The 22844-nt window shown below is 48.1% G+C and overlaps 1 long non-coding RNA gene across 1 annotated transcript in view; it reads right to left on the bottom strand.

Moving 5' to 3' along the window:
* Positions 1-16320: 16320 nt before the first annotated feature.
* The window catches only part of LOC140578309 (uncharacterized), a 45445-nt gene continuing 38921 nt past the window's right edge, over positions 16321-22844 (bottom strand). The window contains exon 5 of the long non-coding RNA XR_011982403.1: positions 16321-16656. This is a non-coding gene — a long non-coding RNA (uncharacterized lncRNA). The remainder of the gene's footprint in view (positions 16657-22844) is intronic.

The raw sequence follows: 22844 nt of genomic DNA, 5'->3' as shown, positions 1-22844 counted from the left end.
GCTCATCCTCTCATGTGACGAATGGCTTTTCTGTGATTGTTGGGAGGAGGGCAAAAATGCTTACGGTCATTACCCATTAATACAGCTGGATGTTTTGGTGGAGTCCCTGATTCTGAGTACTTTTTCCTGCTGTACAGCACCTCTGGGGACTGACAATAGCAACAACCGTCAGGTCAGGAGCCCATTCCCTTAACCACTGCCACCAAGATGACTTCATAACCAACAATAATAATAATATTTTTCATTTTTGTACCAAGCACAATGTAGAAAGCACTACATGCAACCTTAGTGTTACCCTGTCAAGAGTACAGGTGTCTTACATCCCATCTCATCCCACAGGCCAAAAAAGGGCTGTTCCCATCCCTAATGGCTATTGTGTGGCAAAACACGGTGCCGCGGGTCCACTAACTGGGTTGTTCCCACCCCGCCGCCTGCCACGTTTCTTTCTGAACTACAAAGGGCAGGTGTGTACGTGCGCTAAATCATCGGCCTGTTGGCCCAAGGGGAGTGGGTGAGGGACTGTCCATTAGGCGCAATTTAGCTGGATGATCAGAGTGTTTGAAAGGGCAGATCAAACAGTGAGGAGAATCCCAGGTGTCCGGCCCGGATTCAGACCCCCGCCACAGCCAGGCCACTTGTGGATAATTTATTCCCCTCGGGAAATTAGAGACAACTTCTGCGCACGCCTTTGTGGAGCGCTGATGGGGATGATACAAGTTTGCTTTGTGCAGAATCAAGGGGAGGGGCAACATGACGCCAACGACTGTACATCTCATAGCTAATAAAAAGGTGCCAGTGTGTGACTAGTGGGTGCCCGAAAACAGAAGGTTGCCAGTTCAGATCCCATGGTCAGCAGAGTGATGTCACCACTAGGCCCTTGAACAAAGCCCTTAATTCCCAGTTGCAACAGGGACTGGCTGACACTGCTGTCTCAAAAATCTGAACAAAAGGATCTGCTAAATAGATAGAAATGTAATAAAATGGTTATATGTGAATAAAAACCAGAATCTGGCCTGTCTACCACCACAGAAGATCTTCCTTATGTGGAACCGTTAAATCTAGAACTAAAAGTTCTGGAAATCCATAAACGAAATGAGGACACCCAGTTGGACTAGGTCATTAACTCGTACAGAACTCTACCAAACTCTAATTCATGTACACAAAGTTTATCCACTTCCTTAACGAGCGTGTGGAAGATGCAATCGTCAGCCTCTCCGCATAATTAGTCCCCCCGACACCAAATCGCTTCCTTTTCACAGTTTGCTGTTTGTCTCCCCAAGTCTGTTACACGCGCCGCACTTCCTGTTAGCGAGTCTGCTTCTCCGCTCATTGTCAGCGCTAATTGGTACAGGCAGTAACAAGGGGGGCAAGGGGTTGGGGGAAGAGGTAAACGGTTATACGGGATTAACGAGAGCAGGAAAACAAAAACAGCGTAGGATAGCGGGATCGCGGCCCTGTTAAACGCGCGCTCCTAACAGGGTACGAGCCGGAATAGCTTAACATGTAGCGAACCAAAATGCTACGGACACTATGGCAACAGGAGAGCTTTAGCCGCTATCGTCGTCGTGGGAGATCTGAATCTGGGGCAGGACTCCCGCTTGAGGCAGGGACAGGGAACGGCGTCCCTCGTCCCTCTGTTGATTTATGGCTGGGCACACACCGACCTGTCTGGGCCACAGGACGGGGGCACGGATGAAAATAACAGCCCTGGCTACAGACCCACCACTGCGATCCTCCAGAATGTCTTGCATGGGCCCCTGACACCAGAAATAACGATTGGCCTAAAGGGTACGGCACGCTGACCATTGTTCTGGGTGTGAGGGAAAAAAAAATATTTCTTTATTTTTACAGTTAAGGCTGAAGATTTATCACTTAAATGTGGAAGATCAAGTTTCGTAACAAATTTGGGGAGCCTCAAGTTACTCTTTCAGGTTGATCGTTGTTTTAATACAAACCCAATAGAGCAAAACATTACCACCTTGTAAATGGACAGTTCACTTCGCCAGGCAGAGCGACACTTTGCACTTTACTCTTCTCAATTTTTTCTATTTGTTTTATATTCATTCCGTGAATCCGCACCTCTGCGGAGAACCTTGAGATCCTTGCATTCTGTTTTCCCTTTATTATTCTGCCATTTTTACCCCTTTTGTAAAAATGGCATGGCACCTTGGCTTTTGAGCTGTCCTCGCCTGCATAAGGTATTTGGGAGCATTATTTCCACTGTGCCGCGGCACAGGCGTAAGGCCTGCTGCTGCTTTTGTCGCGGCCCGGGGCCCCGCAAGAGAGCGGCCGAGTCGATATCGCGCAACGTTTGCATCTTATCCGCAGCTTTCATCTCGCGTCCCAGGCCCGGTAGCGCACATGCAAAGCACGGCGGCGGGCGGGAACGGCGCTTTGACTACCTTCATGCGCCCGTATGGATATTCAAATCACGCGGGATGGGCGCGCTGCGCAGAACTGCCTGCATTTTCTTCCGAACAGTTAATAGGTTGGAAAAAAAAGTTATTCGCGCTACAATAGACAGAAGGGAGGCTTTGTAATCGAAATAACAGTCCGCCGGTGATGTACGTATCGCAGATTTTTTATTTTCACGTTGATGCCGCCATGTTTTTAATGTGGAAAAATATTCCATACGGACATGCGTGTCCTTAAACGTAATACCATGGGATTAAAAGCTTGCTTACAAATTATTTATAATTATACATAAGGTGTGTGCCTAAACCCATTTTTAAAATATCTTATTATATATTTATAAATTCTATATACAATAAAATGTATAAAATAAATAGAGAATGTATTTTTCTATATTTTTATATATTAAACCACACAGTAAAGAGACGTGTAGCGTAAAACGGAGTCGTAACACGGGGTGCGGATGTAAAAGCTAAGGGGGGGGGATCCATGTTCCACCGTGTCCAGCGTGGAAATCACACGCCATTTAAATTGGCGGCGATCGCGGCTCGGCGCCCACTTACTTTGACAGGTGTGCGGCAACGCCGGCTAGCCGATTTTAAAACGCATCCATTTCCTTAGCAACTGAAAGGCGGTTCGATTTAGAGAAGCAATTTTACCAGATGGCTCTGTAAATACCTCGCCATGTGTTCCTGCCGAGATAGCGCGATGCCTCGCGACGCTGGGAGCACACGCGCCTCTACCGCCGCGCACGCACACGGACGCACGCGTGCGTGATCTGAGCAGCTACTAACCCTGACCTACAGTAGTTACTCTACTGCACCCGGACGCTGCAGGGAAATTCAATGCCAATCAGATATGTGGCTGATTTTATACTGTTCCTCCTGCAGATGCCATCTATACTTCATTTATACATAAATAAAGTTCAGTTGTGTTCTGTTTTGACTGTATTGTAGCTAGGGAACATGGTGGCTAAGTGATTTACATTGTAGTGGCTGTGTGGCTCAGCAGCTTAGGCTGCTGTGTTTGTCATCAGAACATCACTGGTTTGAATCCCATGGTTGGCAGAGTGATGTTACTGTTGGGCTCAGTTGTACCAGTCTGACCTTGGCACCTTAAACTGCAGGTCATTTTGGGGGAAAAAAAAAAACATTTGCTAAATAAATAAAAAAAATGTCCAGTGCTGGGGATTTGAATGCTGCCTCTAGTGTGTAGGGAGTTTGCATTTTTTCTCTCTCTGCCATGCAAACTTCCTTTTCCAAGCTCCTCCCACAGTCCCCAAAAAAAGGTTAATTAGTGTTTCTATGATTTCCCACAGTATGTGAGTGTGTCCCCTGTAACAGACCGCCATCCCAGCCCTGGTTCCGTCCTGCTGCGTGCTTCCATGGAGAGGTGCTGCACCTACCGTGACCCACTGCTGGCTGAAGGATGTTTCCCACAGTGGTGGGATTCCGGGAAAAAAAGCTTCCCATCAAAGTAACGCGGGTCTTTCGATTCCTTAAAGGAATGAGTTAATATGCATATGATATATATAAATAAATATTAGCTGACAAACTTACGACACGGTCTCCTGCTGCTGGTCATAGTATTTCATATCGGTTCGTTCATAAAGGAGGGAAATCCTTTGTTATTTAGAAAGAAGATTGTGAGCCAAAGTTAGTGACCCTTCCTACCCCAGCGTGGGGTACAAGCAAAAATGCAGAGTCAAGCTCATCCAAGTAAAGTTATTTTTGCAGATCCAGCAGGGCGGCGAACTTGGACGTGTGGCCGGGACTGCGGCGGTAATCGCCCTTGACGTTGGGGGCCCCAGCGTGTCCGCCGTTCGCCGAGAGAGCGCGCCGTCCGGCGATGCATCCTGCCACCCTGCCGTGGCAGATGTGCGCAGCGCTGGCCAGCTGTGCCCAGCAGTCTCCATTCTGCGCAGCCCGACTCTCATTGACATTGAACCCACCCGAGCGTTGTGGCGCTTCGCCGTAAAAAAAAAAATAACGACGCCCGTGGCTTCCCGCGGCGGCCTCGCCCTTCACGAGGACAACGGGGATGCGGATCGGGCGGGCTGCAGGTAAGCTCACCCGGAGAAGCCATCACAGCTACGTTTCGGCTAGGAGCTCATGCTTCCAAAGACAGTACGAGTCTAAAAGAAACACTTTCAAGTACTGTCCTCCGCATGGATCAGCCGTCATGTTTAACGGAGCAGAAGAACTTTCGGAAAATTCAATCCAAACACATGACGGGCACAAAAAGCAGAAGTTTTGAGGAACACGAGTCTCGCGGCGAGGGCTAACACAGCTGGGCTTTCTGCGGGCCCCCCCTTTAGTACCCATATGCCTCTCTCTGGCATAAAGCTCCCCCTCCCCCCTGCCTCCCCATCTACACAGACAGGAGCGTGATTAAGCCTGACTTGTCACCAAATTATATACACAAAGTTTACACGCATTCCACTTTCCTCCAGCTGTTGCTGATTTGTGGGGGGAGGGATGAATTGGGAGGCATTCTGCCCGGGTGATGGTTGCCCGCGCACCCCCTGCTGCCTCGGTTTGGGGAAGGCGGAGACAGGGACAGGCGAAGGCGGGAAGAGAGTGAAGTAGGGAGGGGGCAGCGCTGTACGGAACAGGCGAGAGAAAAAAAAAAACACAAAAGAGGCTCCGTAAGATCCGGCCCAGTCGGTTTCCAGCATCCGTTGCTCTCTGGGGGAGTCCCAGCTGGCCGGGTCCTGCCTCCCACAGGGCCCCCCGGGAACCCGGGGCCCGGCACGGGGGCCGCTCGCAGAGGCAGTGCTCACCTCCATAATTACGTAGGAGACAGATGACAGCTGTGCCTCAAGGTCAGAGATGAGCGGCGGGTTTTTTACCCGCCGTGTTTGTGTGCGTTGTTAATTACCGCCGCGAGCACCTGTGCATGGACGCAAATAGCAGCGGAAGACCGGGGGGGGGGGGTACAGCGCCTCAGATGCGCCCTGTCGGAAAGACGGGCCGACATGTTTCGGCAACACACAGTGTTACAAGCCAGAAAAAGAAGGGACCGCTACGCTTTTCCTAACATTTTATTTTATTTGTTATTCTACGTTTTTATTTGCCTTAACGCATCCTTCGCGAATCCTGCAGACAAAATTTCAGTAATTTACTCTGTTAGGATCATTACCCAGGAAGGAGTAAATAACGATAAATAAAGAGCTGTAACGAGATTGTGCCCCAGGGCTGCGCAAAAGGCGTGATCGATAGTGACGAGAGACACGCACCTTGTTTGTACCATGACTGACGATCAGTCACGCCGTTAAATGCTTCCAAACTGCATTCAGGCTTAACAGACACAAAAATAGACCAGGAAAATAAACAGAAGTCCTTAACATTAAGTAGAGTTACCTTGTTTCAGTTACCAGACCCTTCACCTTCAAGTCACGAGACTTCAGGTACAGCAAAAAAAATAGCTAATCCATAATTACCATATGGGATCGGGTCACATGACCATGGCCTTGCTTGCGTTTGCAGTCAAACCACTGGCATTTCTTGATAGGAATCTTCTGCCTGCTGTATGTCAGAGGAGTTAGCTCGCCGTACGCTATATGCGGGATATTCGCAAACATCAAGAATTTAATTATCCGCCCCTTGAAACCGGTAAGCAATTAATTATGATTAATTAGACGTTCACTCGCTGACATGCTCTTAAGCGGCAAGCAGGGGGGATCGCCAGTGAGGGGCGTTTATGTCGACACACGGCAATCGGACGCCCGGGACAGTGCTTCGTGTTCCTAACCCCATCGGCGCCACCAAACTGGCTCCAAAAGGTACCCGAAAGTTCCTTCGCTCTGCCATGCCCACAATTGTCTGTGAAGAACAATCAAATTCCAGCCCAGAACCCATTTTACAGGATTCACATTTTTAACAGTTTTCTTTGCACATGGATGCAAAGCAATGCCACTCTACAGAACACACGACTCTGGGTTAATTTTCCCGGGAGGCAAAGTGCAGAAATATACAGGACCGAGAGAACCCTGCGATGATTACTCAACGTAATTACCCAAATCCAAATTTGCATGCTGAATCTTAATTCATCAAATCCATCTTTCCCTGTAAGCTCTTTCCCTTCAACTGCTAGATAAACATGTTAAAAAAAGCCTGCAAGGCGGTAAAGTAATTATTTGAGTAGCAATTACTTGCCAACTAATGGCTATTGTATTGATTGCCATACCCTCTAAGTGCAGGGTCAAATGAAAATGTAATCAAAGGATTTTTGCAGGCCCGGCTTCGTCCACACATCATCAGCGGCGTTCATTATGCAGCCGCTTTGAATCCACTGCAGTAATATTGTCCCATGTTTGAGTACAGCCACATTACCGACAATTAGGGAATATCAACAGACGGAATCTTTTGTAGCGTCTTCCGAAGGCCAAACAGTACGATGATTAACCTGCCCCATATGCTGCTTTCTGAGAGGGCGCGACTTCAAGTGAAAGTACCTAAAGAAGTAATTAATCTCGTTGAAAGCGTTGAAACCCATGAAAAGGTCTTAGTCAGCTGACATGGATTCTTATCGTATGAAACTTGTCAAAAGGTTGCTCCGTCGCAGTCGAGTGGATTTGTTTTTCCAGGAAAATGCTCACCACAAGGGTCGAGGAGGTCAGCAGTTCATGTCAATGAATGAAGAAACATCGTAGATGTATAATAACAGGCACTGGAGTTCACCACATTTTCAAGACGCGACCCTCAGCAGTGATGAAACCTCCAAAACACCCTAAACCACAAAACTGCCATGTGTTTACTTATTTATTTTTTTTAACTCTGGCCTCAGAAATAAAAGACTGCCGTCTTTTCATGTGAATTGTCTTCTGAAGTGAGCCGAACTGACATTGTAAACCCTTGTGTAAAAGATGGTTAGCAATGGCTCTTTTTTAGTCAAGAACTCCTAAGAACATTGTGTATCTACAGAAGCCATTATTCAGAGGTCACTGTGGGCCCTACGCCACAGGTTACATCCACTAAAACAACTGAAGCCCCCCCCATCCACTAAAACTGTGCTTATAGTGGTGAGGCGCTGTCTTTTTAGGCAATACGGTTAATAGAATTTCCAGAGCACAAATGGGTCTTTTTACGCCCTAAATGATAATTATGCTGGTTTATAAATGGGACGTTAATGGCATATTGAGAAGTAATAGGATGATTGATAGGGTGAGACAACGAATCTCTGCGGTTTTTAAACTAAAGGCATCCAAAGATGACTGAGGCATCACAAATCTTTATTAACGACAGGGGGAACGTTTCAATACGTGCTCTGATGAAATGCAAAAACCATCATAAATTACCATATCTCTGGTTTCAAAGACCTCATGCCCAAAACATGGTGTTCTGTAATTAACTGCTTCTTTTGTGAGGATCTGTTATGCTGACCTCATTCGCTGTGACATGAATGGCGGCCACTCAGACATCGTAGTGGTTATTCTTCGCGCGAGCGTTTGACGCGGCTATTAACTTCCTGTTGTGAGAAAAACTTTGATGGAACCAGCATCATGCCATCAAAAAAGAAACCGAGTTGAGCACCAAAACAGATGTCTTAGTGGTGCCAATGGAAAAAAAAGTCGAACTCCACTCCCAAGAGCACCCCCTACAGGTCACACTGGCGAAATGGCATTTCCATTAACAAACTAGCACTACACATTCTCTTAAACCGACGGCGAGCGACCCTGCACCCCACCCCTCTCCCTCTTCACTTGAGGAGGCTCCCTTCCCATGTTGCCCAAGCCTTGAGAGATACACGGGTGTGCTGAAATTTCATCAACAGCGGGCTGGGCACTCCGCGAACTCGCTCGTAGGTTAATCCTTGTATCACACTCCAGCAGCGGTTCACTAAGCCGCTTAAGAGGACACATTATAACTATAACAACGAGCCGCTAATGGTTTTACATTCCTCAGAAGCATTCGAAGCCATCTCTGCCGCGTCTATCTCGTAATGAGATCTGCAAATCGGGGGAGGAGACGCAGCTGCCGAGAACGCTGATATTTCGCTGCCCGGGACAATAAACACTAACCTGGAAAACAAACCCCCATCCCCTCTCCCGCCACAGTTTTTCTGTGCGGGCGGTTGGCCCGGCAGCTCCTGTGGTGTCCTCGCAGTGCCAGTGTCACCGTCACTGGCTGGCAACTCCTCTGTGATTGATGACAACCTGCACTCTCGGCTGCATTTGAACATTTTTTTTTTCTCCCCCTGAAGATGCTGCGAAATAATGTCATCTTATAACTGTACTTGGTCCAAAGAATGACCCCCCCACACACACACACCTCCAGATTCGTAAAATCCACAACAGAGAGTGTGTCTCATAATTAAAGAGAACAGCCTGGCTCAATGGCCATAGCCATTGTTCTGTTTCAACCTACCTCACTACCATAACCTCATAAACACAAAATGAATTCTTCCCCATACCAGCAGGTCCGTCAAACAACAGTCTATATATATATATAACTCCGTTAACATTTGGGTATATTCAATTTTCTTTGGTTTCTCTTCCGCAAGTCACCAAAAAAGGATTACGAAAGGATTCTGATTTAGCTTTAGTATTACCCAACAAACACAACATTTAGATATAAGACTTCTAGGAAGTTCTGTTTCCTCCAGAACTAAAAAATTCCCCAAACAAATATGTCTCAGACTCGGTGCATTCGGTAAAATGCGGCATCACGCCGGGTGCCTAGCGGCACGCGACGCTAACCCTGGGAAAAGGCCGTGGCTTCGCTCCGCCACGTTTCCAACACAGCTGACCTGGATATCTTTCACTCTTTGGGCAGCTGTTCACTGCACACCAAAGCCTGCCATGATCATTCTTTAAATGCTAAGCTGCACGGCTCCCAAGTATCACTGAGCTTCGAGGCTAATCTATAGTATGTCTGCACTAACCTTGTGGTCAGTGATGAGCTTTTCCATCGACTGCCCCATCAGCATGACCCGGGCCCCTGACAGAAGCCTTCCAGACCTCTCCCATCCTCCTGCAGACTTGTGCCTGCAGGGAGTCTGTATTAGGGATGTCCTTCACATCTGCACCGGTTTGTACGACTGGTTAATTTACTGCATTGAGTCACGTGTCTGCAGAAACAACAGCCGAGGTCCTCGAGACTTGGACAACATCCATGCTATACCAAGCAGACCTGTACCTTCACCTTCCTAACCCCTAGTGTCTTGCTAGGTGTATCACACACAGATTAACAGCCAGATCCCTGAGCCCTCAGTCTGGGGCGGAGGAGGGGAAATTTCGCAGTGGGCCCCCCTGCCATTGTGGGCCTGTGGGTGAATGTTGGGACAGATGTGTGGGAATGATTATTGTGGCTCTCGGAAGGACATGGGAGATACAGGCTCTATACAACTTGACATTATTGTCTGGAGATAAAATACAATTTACATCATAAGTGGAATACATGCTAGCTCCTATGTACAGCAATTTGGGAGGAATTTGCTCCATGCACATTGGTTTTGTGAGCATCATGAGGGTCTCATTTTAATCCAGTATGCCGGACCTGACCTGCATCGAAGTGCACAAAAGTTCATCACAAGCAAGTTACATTTTTATCTATTTAACAGTCAATTTGATCGAAAGTCATTAACCTTTTATAATGGAAAATAGCATTAAAAAGGCCCTGGAACAACTGGGATTAAGGGCCTTGCTTAGGGGCCCAACAGTGAACTCACTCTACCAGCCCTGGGATTTGAACCTATGACCTTCTGCTCAAAGGTACAGTATACTAACCCACTGAACCAGTTCACATTCATTTCTTTGGCATTATTATAGCTTACCTCATTCCCAGCAAAACCTCAGAAAGGGCAAAATCCACATAAACATTAACACATTAATTAAAAAAAAGAAAATCAAATAATGAGGTGTATCCCCCCTTAGGGGTGAGGCGCCTGTTAATCCCATCATGTCCTCTATCAGCTGCTGTGACAATAATGCTGCCATGGTTAGCAGAAACCCTGGAAACACCAGCTATACTTAACCTTTCCTTAAAGCTCAGAGCCATTGAAAAAAGACTCATTTCAGTCGCTGCTCAGGCATCAGGTAGGGCGGCTCCCCCTCCATGCCCCCACCCACTATCTGCCCGGCCGAGCCTATGGACCACTCTGCTCAGGCATCAGGTAGGGCGGCTCCCCCTCCATGCCCCCACCCACTAGCTGCCCCGCCGAGCCTATGGACCACTCTGCTCAGGCATCAGGGAGGGTGGCCCCATGCCCCCGCCCACTAGCTGCCCCGCCGAGCCTATGGACCGCATCAGAGAGGGCAGCTCTGTGCTGCTTAACCACTCTGCGATACCAAGAGTTCATTTGCCCCCACGCTTGTCATATCGCTGAGACTCTTCTATTCCGTGACCTTTACGTTCTTGGGTCTGACCAATTCCATGGATTCAGTGAACCTCTGTCATGTAGGAATATTGCATTGAATGATGGAGTATGTTCACAAACCCGAAGCTGGGTCTGTGGGTTACATCAAAGAGACCATCGGCTTGTACGACTGACCAGAGCTTAGCACTGCTATCTGACCCCACGACAGCTTTCCGGAAGCTTCCCCGGCTGGTACCGACAAAGAAGGGTCCTTCCTGGGAATAAAACTCCTAAACATGTCGGCGTCACGCCCACCACCTCGCGACCCTGGCGTCCTGACAAAAACACAGAGCCGGAAAACAAGACGTTACTTCCGTGCATCCATCTGTCCATCTTCCATGACTGCTTATCCAACACCGGGTTGTGCTGAGTTTGGAGCCCATCCCAGGAAACACGGGGCTGGGAGCTCTCTGAGTGGGATGCCAGTCCATCACAGGGCATGCACACTGAGGCATTAAGGGTGATTTTGAGTCACCAAATAGCCCAGTCCACCTGTTTTCTTGGACTTGGAATAGGAGAACATGCAAACTCCACACAGAGTCGGGGGTGGGAATCAAACCGATGACCCTATGGGCATGAGGCTCCCCACTGAGCCACAGCACGACATTCAAAGCACCAGCTCTCCCCATTAAATAGCTAAACAGTCTGACATGTGTCACTCCTGCATCCCCATCGCTTACAAGATGCTGTTTTTTCCCTGTATTAAGAAGATTAACATTTGCTAAGTGCTGCCGATGCAGCCATGCTGAGCTCCTGTTTCACGGTACCTGAAAAAACTCCCTCGGGTGTCTCCTGCAGTTTCATGCACACCCTCCACCTGAGATCTTTGCCACAGCGTAGCTAGTTCCGGAATGTTCCCCCACGCCACCCAAACCCCCTCTACTCTTGCATCTCACCACCATTTGCCGGTAAATCCCCGATTTGTTCCTTCTACTCGCTTGTCCACCTCCCGCCTGGCCTCGCCTGGTCCCAAACTCATATCATACCGGCGAAACCCAGGCTTCCAGTTTTCAGGATGGGCCCACGCACCGGTCCAGTCCGGTCACTGGCACTGGACTCACTGCGCTGTAGTCGCTAACCTTCCATCATTAACAGTTACAATCAGTCAAATCCAGTGCAAACACAAACATATGGACCTCCCAGCGAGCTGACCTCAGCTAGCAGGCCGAAATTCTAATCATGTGTCCCGAAAAAACAACAAATCTTTGTAATCACTGGTTATTTTATTAAACGGCATTTCATCCACGTGTCAAACCTGCTGTTTGTGTTGAGTTTACGGATTTCCCGTTGGCTTTCTATTTAATCTATTCCCTTAAAATGCATAATTACTGTAATGGACAAATATTCACTTTGAAACTGAAAGTATAATCTGTGCCGTAGGGAAGGGACAGAAAATTAGCGCCTCGATCTGAGGATGGTGTGGATGGAAAATGTGAATCGCTTCATTTCCATCTGACTTGGAGGGAAGTACCTGGGAGAGAGCTGATTGGTACATTTTTTTTCGGAACGATTCCAAAGCCACCGGGCCTAAATTTTCCATAAGTAAAAAAGGGAATTACATTAAAATCCGAGCTGCTTTCGGAAAGCTTCACCTTCATAAAAATGCATAGTTTTGCTGGGAGCAGGACGTGGCTAAATATGATCAAATATATACATTAAACCAATTCTGCTTCATGCCCTGCTGTGTTTACCTGGTAAAGACATCAAGACTTAACTTAACGATTTATTGAAAGACTTACATTTATAAACAGACGACAGAGGATGCTCATAAAATGGACAGAATTGCAGTTAGCCATCATTGCAGGGTTTGAACCACCACTGAGCCAACCGCTTCCCAGTTTGGTCTTCGGGGCCTGGTCACAAAGTCCTACTTGTTCAGGCAGCCCAGATGTTAACAGGCGGGTCACACCAGATGACTGTAAAGTTGGGCCATTCTATTCAGGCACCTGGGAAGGACAGAACGTGCCAAGATAATCCATTTAGATTGGCCAGGTTAGAGGATGCCATTTATCATAAAAATGGTGTTTTTTCTTTTTTTTTCCAAACTGGGTTCCATGGGACGGAACAGCCTAATCAATGGACTTTCCTTCAGTGGCCCCGAGGAGGCGATTGGCCAAGGAGCCCGCTCGTCTTTATTTTTATGCTCCCGCCCACTTCGACTACAAAATGGCCAGTTTGACTGCTACCGTTTTTTTCTGTTTTTAACATCTTCAGGGACATTCTTTTTTTTAGCAGAGGAAAGCAGTCGCCCGTTAGCAGAATGCCGCTGACAAACCCCGCCTTCTCTGGCCCCAGGCCCTGGCTACAAATGTATAACCCCCCCCCCCACCCCACCCCCCCTTAGCTTAGTGATTTTTGGCACTTCTTTTCCGCTTCCCTCGAGGACGTTCTCGCCGTGGCGGCGGACTGAGCGTCTGACCAATCTGCGAGAGGCGAAGCCTGTGACTCACTCCTGATACATGCCCCCAGGGCCAGCGCCCCCTCAAGGCGAGTGGGTAGCAGACCAGCCTAAACAGGTCTATTTTCCCCAGACTGCTGCCAAGGCCTCGGGAGAGAGGTGAGGGAAATTAGCAGGTCGATACCCTTTTCCTCCATTAGACTAGGAGTTCAAAGGTCCTCCCGTCACAAAGTCCAAACCTTGATATCGAACAGCGCTGGTTCCTCAGAGACACTGTGAGTCCTAATCAATGAATATCACAAACTAGAGCCATCTCAAGGTCAGCGTGCATCCTATATATAATTCCCGCCAATTTATCGACCGATTCCTGAAAGTTAATCCGAACAGGCTTTCATTTTTAGCATAATATCCATCACCTTCCCACAGGCTGTCAGGCTCCTGAACAGCACACTGCCCCATGCTTCCCACGCCTGCTGAACTGCTGGAAAGTACATCTGCTGCACTGCCGCTGTAAGCATGGACAGTACTGCTGTACATTTCCCAGTGTTATGTAGGGTTCATTGTTTGTTTTATGGGAAATGTAATGTGGTGTAATGCAATCCAATGTTATGTTATGTTATATGTTATGTTATATGTTATGTTATATGTTATGTTATGTTATGTTATGCTGTGCTGTGATCAAGGGCATAACTTTGGGTTGAGCACTGGAGTGGGGGGGTTGAAGTCTCCACCCATTTAAGGGGGCCCTGGGGGTTGTATTGGTTGGTTTTGATTATTGTGGGGGGCGGGGGGGGGGGTTTACAACCCTCCCATGATTTACACTCATGAATGTGATACATTACAATTTCATTTAGACAGCATAATACAAGAGGGAAAAGGGAAGACAAAGAAATTAAAGAAAGAAAGCCAGATGACAACTGAGGACAGGAACCAAAGACTGTTGTGCTATCCTATGATGTGCTATGGACTTTTTTCTGTAAATTTTATGCAAATAATTCCAAAACTCTGATGCTTTTAATATTCCTGCGTCCCAGTTCTTCAAGCCCCGCCCCTGCTGGCTGGGTGCTCTGACCTCCCTGATATCAGCAGCCTAGTTCATGCGTGTGCGTGCGTAAAAACTGTCTTCAGAATTGCCAACTTTGGTCAGCTGGCTGGCGTGAGATTTTGAATTCGAGACAAGTCGACACACACATATACATGCATTTACATGTATGTAACAGTTTAATTACCTTGTAAATAATCTGTAGGGTTTGCATACTACCCCAACACTTGAGATATAGCTAATTTTAGGTTTATAATGGAATAATACAGATTTGCCGTAAGCATGAACGCGAGAGTCAGAAAGTGTGAGCGTCACGTCATGTGTGAGTTGGTAGCCCTGTGTCTTTAGCACTGTGATGCCTGTCCTGTCATGGACGTTGTGCCGTGGGTTCAGGAGGAATGTTACTCTTTCCTTGAGTTGAGTTGATTTAGCTAATTTTGTGCAGTAGCACGTTCAGAGTCCAGAGTCACAGACCGCCTTACCATCACAAGGCCGGGATCCAGCGGGAATTTTTTTTTTTTTCTTCACCTTAATCAGAGCCCCTGAGAGACAAAAATAAACTCAAGGTTGTTTTGGCTCCAGAGAGTCAGATTACTATGCAGGATTTGGACCAAAAAAAGCAGAACGCAGAGGGGGTTATGGGCCTGGTAATTCCTCACAGCTTTGCTTTTAATGGGGAAAAAAATCAAACGAAAGTACCAAACAAAATACATTCAAGCAAACGACACATTAGCCAGACATTTTTTTTTTCTTCATTGCTACTGCTAACACTGCCTGTCGATAAACTGCTTGGGGGTTTAACATGGATATCAGGGAGGGCGGGACTTAAGGATCGTCCGCCAGTCACAGGCGGCGGGGGCTGAGGAACAGGGTGCTTATTAAGGGGTCTCGACTCGGCGCGTTTTAAGCGCAAGGTCTAATTGCCACCATATTTTACAGCATCCCTGCGCTCGCCGACGGCATTTGCATAGATCTGCTGGGACGGCCATTACGGGCGGAGTAAGCATTACTCTCTGTCCTTCAAAGACCCAATTTACGGTGCACCTTCTCTGGTCCAAAGGGGAAGTGAAAAATTATGCAAAGGTGCTGCTAAAACAAAAAAGCAGTAAACCTAAACGTGGCTGGGCGTCTCTGTCTGAGGGAACTAGGGGACACAGCAGGGAAAAGAGGATCACGCTGAAATTTGCAGAGTTTGCTTAATGGTTGTTTCCGGACAGTGCTGGAGAGCCGAGGGTATTTTCTGTCAATAGGATGATGTCTTTTTTTAAACTTATGTAGAACATTTGTGTGTTAATTGTTCTTTTTTTTAACACCGAAAATGGGAAAGATTAAACAACAGAAAGGGAGGGTGGTGTCATTTTTGCTTTCCAATCTGGTGACAGCATTCGCTTATAAAGGTCATGACCTCTACACTTCAGAACATGACCTCCTGACCCCAGTTAATGTAGCCAGCCTCATAAAACACCTCAACAGTCAGGAATGACCATCAGCCCTTGACAATTTAATGATGCCATAGGGAGTAGGGACCAAAATACCTTTGTATGTAAAATTCCTCACATAAAATACAAGCTTTTGGTATTTAAATAAAAGCTAGCTATAAAAGGCTTACCTAATCCTAACCTTTTCAGTTACACAAATTTCCAGACTGGTTTGATGAATACCACATGTAAAGGGTATAAGTGGTATAATGTATATAAATGTAATGATTATTTATATTATTATTATATGTAATTTTGGATAAACTCAAAGAATATTTATAGCCGACTATATGGTAGAGTTAAATATGATATACACACGACTGTATAGCGGTCTAGTGAGAAATGTGTGGTCAGAACAGTAACCAAACAGTCAGTGTGAAAGGCATCACACCGCGACCGAAACACCTCTGAGCTGCACAGGAAGGCAGCGTAACCAGAACGTATTTTAGGGAAGCCGCAGTAAATATTTAGCCGATTTCACTGGTGGGAGGTTTCAATTAAGAAAAAAAAAAATATTCACCACCGTATGGGCTTCCTGGTTCCCATCTTGGTGACTTGACCGAGGACAGGCAGATTACCCACGATGAACTGGCAGATCGAGGATGGGCAGATTACCCACAATGCACTGGCAGATCAAGGATGGGCAGATTACCCACAATGCACTGGCAGATCGAGGATGGGCAGATTATCCATGATGCCCAGTCAGATCAAGGATGGGCAGATTACGCATGATTCCCGGTCAGATCAAGGATGGGCAGATTACGCATGATTCCCGGTCAGATCAAGGATGGGCAGATTACCCACGATGCCCTTTCAGATCGAGGATGGGCAGATTACCCACGATGCACTTCACTGTGACATGGCTGACCTGCGAGACCAGCGAGTCTGGAACACAAGCGCCCCTTCCAGGTTTAAAACTAATTTCCACATTGGATGCCCCAGACCTCGGTCCCAGGTTTCTTGTCTTACTACAGAGAGATAAACAGAGAGAAACTTCATTAATCCTGAAGCAAATTGCAGGCTTAAAAAAACACAACACACACAGATTCGGGAAGTTAAAAAGACACGCAGACAGTAACAGACAGCAACAGACATCCATCCATTTTTCATAATTGTTTATCCTATGTCGGGTTGCGGGGGTCCCGAGCCTATCGCGAAAGATACGGGCACGAAGCAGGAAATAACCCAGGATGGGGCGCCGACCCATCACAGCAGACAGTAACAGCAGATAATAAACCACAATAACCAGTAACAGTGCAAAGAATGTCTGGGGCAGTACTGCACCGAATTCCATAGTAAGAGCCCTGATATAAATAGTATTGCACAGTGGGTATTGCACAGTGAGCGTATGAATGTCCTGTGGATGTGTCTATAAGCGAACCCCCCCCCTCCCCCCACCCCGCACACGCTGAGATGCAGCAGGCGAGGTTTATCCGCAAGCTCGCAGGTTTTCGAGTCGGTGGCACGGCGCAGGTTAATGGGACGAGGCCGGGACGGGGGCCATTTGTCATAACGTCAATGGATTCAATAATTAATGGGCCATATCGTAGCCTCGCTGCCTCCACCCCCCCTCCCGCCCAAATCCCACGGCCTTCAGTTTCAGGAGCATATTGTTCGCTCGCTGAGGTCCACGGCGGGCTTTAATTTCTCATCATTAAGGAAACGAGCAGTCACACCAGGGACTTTTATTTGTTCATGGTGACACGCGGTCACAGAAACGCCCCCCCCCCCCCACAATCACCCACCCAAATCACAGGCCAGTTCCTACACATTTTTTAAAAATGAAAACAAATTGGCCATCCCACCGCAAGGATGAGCTCCAAAAGCGGATGGGTTCCAAAAAAAAGAAAAAAACCTCCACAGCATAGGAGACAAAGAAAGAGGAGATAATGCAGAAATAAGAAGCAAGGTTTACAGAAGGAGACCGGCAAACAGGCCCCATCCCACGCACATGCCGATTCCCGGTCCGGGGGCCGCCCGTGCCTCACCGAGGTCCTTACCCCGCCCGAAAAGCCAAAGAGGGGGACTGAGGTCCTGCCAGGGCCATGCGTTTAAGCAGCTGGGGAGGGTCCATTATTTACGCGCGGGACATGCTGGCCGAATGGGAAGAGACGGCCGTCTTTAAACAGCAGACAGGACCTGTGCTGTGTGAAGGAATCCTTGATGTAATGTAGAGACCAGCGCGCGAGTGAGCACACGCAGACGCACACATGCGAACTAGGCTGCTGATAAAAGAGAGGAGGTCAGGGCACCCAGCCGCCAGGGGCGGGCCGTGTGGAACTGGGACGCAAGAATATTAAAAGCAGCAACTATGAAGAGAGGCACAAAATGCAACTGGGTTTATTTTAAAACTGGGAAATGCTCAAACTGTTTTGCTGTGGAGCAAAGGGTTTTTGTAATAATTTTAAAGAGTTTAGGGGTGACCAGGATTAGAAGACACATTATTGATTTTCTTTGCAGGGCAGCACTGTGACATTGGGGAAAATAATTGTAATTAGAATTACAATGGCAATTATGCAATTGTAATTACAAATGTCCCTAATCAAGTGACACTGCCGATAACTGGAGCCATTTTTTTCAGTGCCTGCATGGTTTGGGACTGCACTGGTTTGTAACCGTGCGAGTGCCACGCCCTTGTGGAAATATCAATCTGGCCGCCGTTTCCCAACGCGGCACATTTTCGCTGGTGCAATCTTTCACTTTTCGCGGGCCGTCCAGAGGGAAATCAGAAACGGTGAAGAGCAAATCTACAGACGTGGTGACCCCCCCCCGGGGGCCTGTACGTCTGCTAATCCAGCCTCCTTCACTCCAAAGCCAAAACAGCCTAACTCTCTCGAATCCGATCTCACCTCCCTACATTCCAGGTCCCGAGATTACATCTTCACCTCCGACTCCGCGTGCGGCTTGGGCCCGGTCTGTGTGTAAGGTGACAGGCATAATCCCGTTTAGCCTAATTACGCGTAGTGGAGTGGAAGACCCCGCCTTCTCCTCACGGGCCCTCTCCTGGGGCCGCACCACCCAGCCTTCGCCCCCGCTGAGGATACGAGGGGGCAGACCGCCCGTGTAGGAGAAGTGTCGGGATTTATAATGACGGTGACCGGTCCCTGGCGGGGGCTGGGGGGCACTAATGAGCGATAGCCACGTTCCCGGCTGCTCACCGCTTATTGTCTTCACCATAATGAAGTGCAGGCATTAGCCGGCCTGACACTGCCGTCGTTAGGCTGCAGCAGTCCATCAGAGCACCCCCCGGCGATCCGTAACCCCCCCCCCCCCACCCGCCCTCAGAGGCGCCCGCGCCAAGGGGCCAGCGTCTGGGCTGCCCAGATCAATTAGCGTTATGCTAATCCGGAGCTAGGAGCCTGTCTCGGAGCGGCGCAGCGACACGCTCCGGGAAGCACTGCTTCATCTGGGAATCATCCATTCCCATCGTTCCTCCCCGTTACCCCAAACATATATTTCAGATTCACTATATTTCAGATGGTACATTTAATATATTTGAGATGGTACATTTACTATATTCTATATGGTACGTTTTACGCTAATTCCCTAACTGGCCATGCGTTCATTCTGTCACATCATTACCGTAGTCACCCCTGTTTGTGTGTGTGTGTGTGTGTGTGTGTGTGTGTGAGGCCACAGCATACGCATTTCCGTCCCAGACGTTCCCGAAAGGCATTCCTATTCCACCTTAAAATCCCACGCGGCTCTCTTCTGCCGGAATCCGTGAGCGCTCGCACCATCAAGGGGATGTTCATTAAGCGACTGCTGATACAGAGGCGAGACAGGAAGACAAACGGCGCCCCCTGTGCCAGTCCGATGAATATTAAAGGCCGGCACAGACATGAAACGAAAACACACAAGGTATTTCCGCACAGCATCCTCGGCGTCCGGCCGATATTAGAAAGCAGGAATGAATTGTGGAATGATAAAAGAGTTTTAGATGGCAAAATTTGATCAGCTAGAGCATCAGGCGATATTCAGTTTTATACAGTGAATAGACAGATGTCTACCCAAGGCTGATCCTAAAGGAACCACTCGGATATATACCTCTTTCTTTGGGGATTAAACAACTTTAAGTCTGCTAATTAAACCCCTTCCCCTTAATTAATAAAATTATCTGTGAATTTGTTAAAACAGCCACTTTCTGCACGAATAAACAAAAAAAACTACCACAAAGTAACAGGCTACAGGTGAGAGCTAAAGTCATGCACGTAAATCGCCACGGCGACAGACCATCCGCATGGGAAATCACTGCAGAATCAGAGTCCTTTATTCTTCAAGTACGAAAAGCACGAGGAATTTGCTTTCGAGCAGGTGGTGGCATGAGGTATACAATTAAACATTCAATCAAGACAGAAATACAACACACAATAAATTAAAAAACATGCAGAAATAGAGACAGAAATGTGCAAAAATTAAACAAACATGCCGGCATGAAAATAAAGGAGATACAAAGCTCTTGATTCCAAAGAGACGGAAACCATCCCGCCTGTAGGCCCAAGAGCTGGGGGCTGCACTTAATTCCATTTACGGCCTCCATCCGAGTACAAATCACATCCTTTTTTCGCGGACGAGTTCTCCCCGGGCATAATCTTTTAGTGCAAGGCTATTAAACCCAGTCCGATTCACCTGATACGCCCTTATTCTTGGCGACATCATCATTGCTGACTGTTTTGCAGGCACACTGATTGTCAGGGGTGGGGGGGGCGCAGCCTCTCGGACACAGCACCTAACGGAAACTGTGTCAGCACACTGCCTGCTTACATCAGGGCTGGGGAACAGAGGGCTGGAATGACAGAGCCCCCGGGGACAGCGGGGGGGGGTGGGGGGGGGGGGGCATGTGGCCTGCACCAGGCTGCATTCTGATTGGAAACTCATTTACAGGCCATCTCTCTGGGACGCAGGGGCCAGGCAGACGCGGCTGGGGGGGGGGGGGCGGGAGCGACTTGTCCTTTGATTAGGGGGGACATCTGGGATGAAGCAGTGCTCTCCGCAGCACTATTAAATAAAAAAAAGGGGGCAGCAGCAGCGAAGATTGAGGTGCGAGCGGGGGCCTGATAGACCCACCTCTCCAGAGATGGCTCCCGGCTCGTCTCATCAGCACCCACCCCCCTACCCCCCCCAAACCCTCCATTATCTCGATGGACTCTGCACCATACATCTATCTTCTCCCTCTCACAAAGTATATGAACTGAGAGCAGAACTCGATTACGCGAGCAGCTCCACGTGCAAAAAAAAAGAAGAAAAAAAAGTTTGATCACAGTAGGCCCCAGATGTGCCTCCGAGGGACTTTATTTCTTTTTGGTCGCGGCCCGTCGCCTGCTGTGAAGCGCTGGGTCATCCAAGCAGCACCGGTTGGGGTTAAATCCCACACCGAGACCGGCGGGCCCCCACGGGAATTTAATAGGATTCATACACCCCTGTTCCCTGATGCTATATTTAAATCCGACGCTGTGTGTTCAGAATTCTTGATGTAAAAAGAGGTCATCCCTCTATCTCTGTCTCTCTCTGCATTTTCTTCCTTCCTGGGAATTTTTTAGAGATTTGTTTTTTAAAAAAAAAAAAGTATTAATGCTTTTCTTATTGTTTTTCAAGTACAATGCAATGCATACAGGCACACAATGGCAAAAAAAAAATCCCATAATGCACTGGGACCTGCCTGAAGTAGCTTTCAGTCCAGAAGCAGCCTTTAGGCCAAATCCCTGTGCCCCCCCCCCCCCCCACCACCACCAGCACCAGCACATCCCACACACACATCTACACGCCATCGCAGTCACGTGGCAGCCCTGAGAGTAGAGAGGCGGTGCCGCGGTCACGCCAGGGGATTGTGGGCCGCCGCCTCATCCTGATTAGTCTGCCATGCTCACCTGCTACCTTCCAATCGGGCCCCGCCCCCCCCGTTAATGGAGGAGCCCCTCCACCCACCCCCTCGCCAAGTGACACGCCGTTTACAGCGGGCAGTCGGGGCCCCCCTGAGGACGGAAACAACGGTTAGGGGGATGAACCAATCACGTCGGAAGATGTCCACAGCTGCCGGGGCAATCTTAGCACTGGCATAAACGGGAGACAGGAATGCCGCTGTCTGTTTAATCAGGCCCACCAAATGTGGCTTTATCTCTTATAAAACGAAACCATCTGTACTGTGTAGGTGTACAGTTCATGTGCGGCTGCAGCGAGGGAGAGAGAGAGAAAAAATAAATAAATAAATGGATAAAACGCCCGAAAGCAGAAACTGGCTCAGAGGCAAAAAAAAATAAAAAAAATTAAATTAAAATCTCTTCCGCGCCTTAAATGAAGGGAGAGGAAGAAAATAAAAAAGGAAACAGGCACAGGATTCGGAGTGGGCCCCCCCCCCCCCCCGTGATGTCACCGAGACCTTCGAGGGCTCACGGAGCCTCAATCAGCAGAATAAACCAGGAATTTAAATAGAGACCCCCCCACACACACACAGACACATCCCTCGGCAGGCCCAGTGCATGCGAGGCATCCCGGTGTAATCTGATGCATCTAATCCTGCGACGGCATGCGGCGGCCAGCCGTGACGGGCAGCCCTTTGTCTCTGCAATCCTGCGACGGCATTTAAAAGTCTCCTGACTGTTTGCTGAGCGCTGGAGGTGGGAGGGGGAGGGGGGGGGGTCTGTTTTCTCTCATCAGCATCTCTGTGATGTGGCACAGATGAGCCTCAAGACAGTGGGAAGGGGAATCTTACAGATCCGCATCGGCTCCTCTCTATTCCCGTGGGGGACGGGATACTCAGGGACCTCCTCGGTGATTTGGTCCACCAAGGGGACACCTTCCTAAACGTCATACAAACACCTATCGTAAGGACACACCCAGGGGAATGCTGGGTAATATTTATCAGCACTAAATTTAAATTACCTATACGTGCAGCTCGACACCAAACCAGACATTTTTTCTATACAAGTCTCCTTATTACTTTTCATTTATTAAAATTGTCATGCTATCATTTTATTTGAATACTCGGATACTATTTACAAGGCGAGGGAAAACCTACCTTTCAGCAAATTTTACCATCTTTATCACTGTGAATCTGCCAGCAAAGATAAGTTTATACTTTGAATAAAAGCCAGAAGGCAGTAAATGATGTTAAAGAAACGAAATATGAAATTGTGCCCAAATTTCAGATAATCAGCAG

Source organism: Paramormyrops kingsleyae, chromosome 14, assembly GCF_048594095.1.
Source record: "Paramormyrops kingsleyae isolate MSU_618 chromosome 14, PKINGS_0.4, whole genome shotgun sequence".
In the NCBI taxonomy this organism is placed as follows: Eukaryota; Metazoa; Chordata; class Actinopteri; order Osteoglossiformes; family Mormyridae; genus Paramormyrops; species Paramormyrops kingsleyae.
Note: the sequence above shows the minus strand (reverse complement) of the source record. Positions and strands in the feature narration are given on the sequence as shown.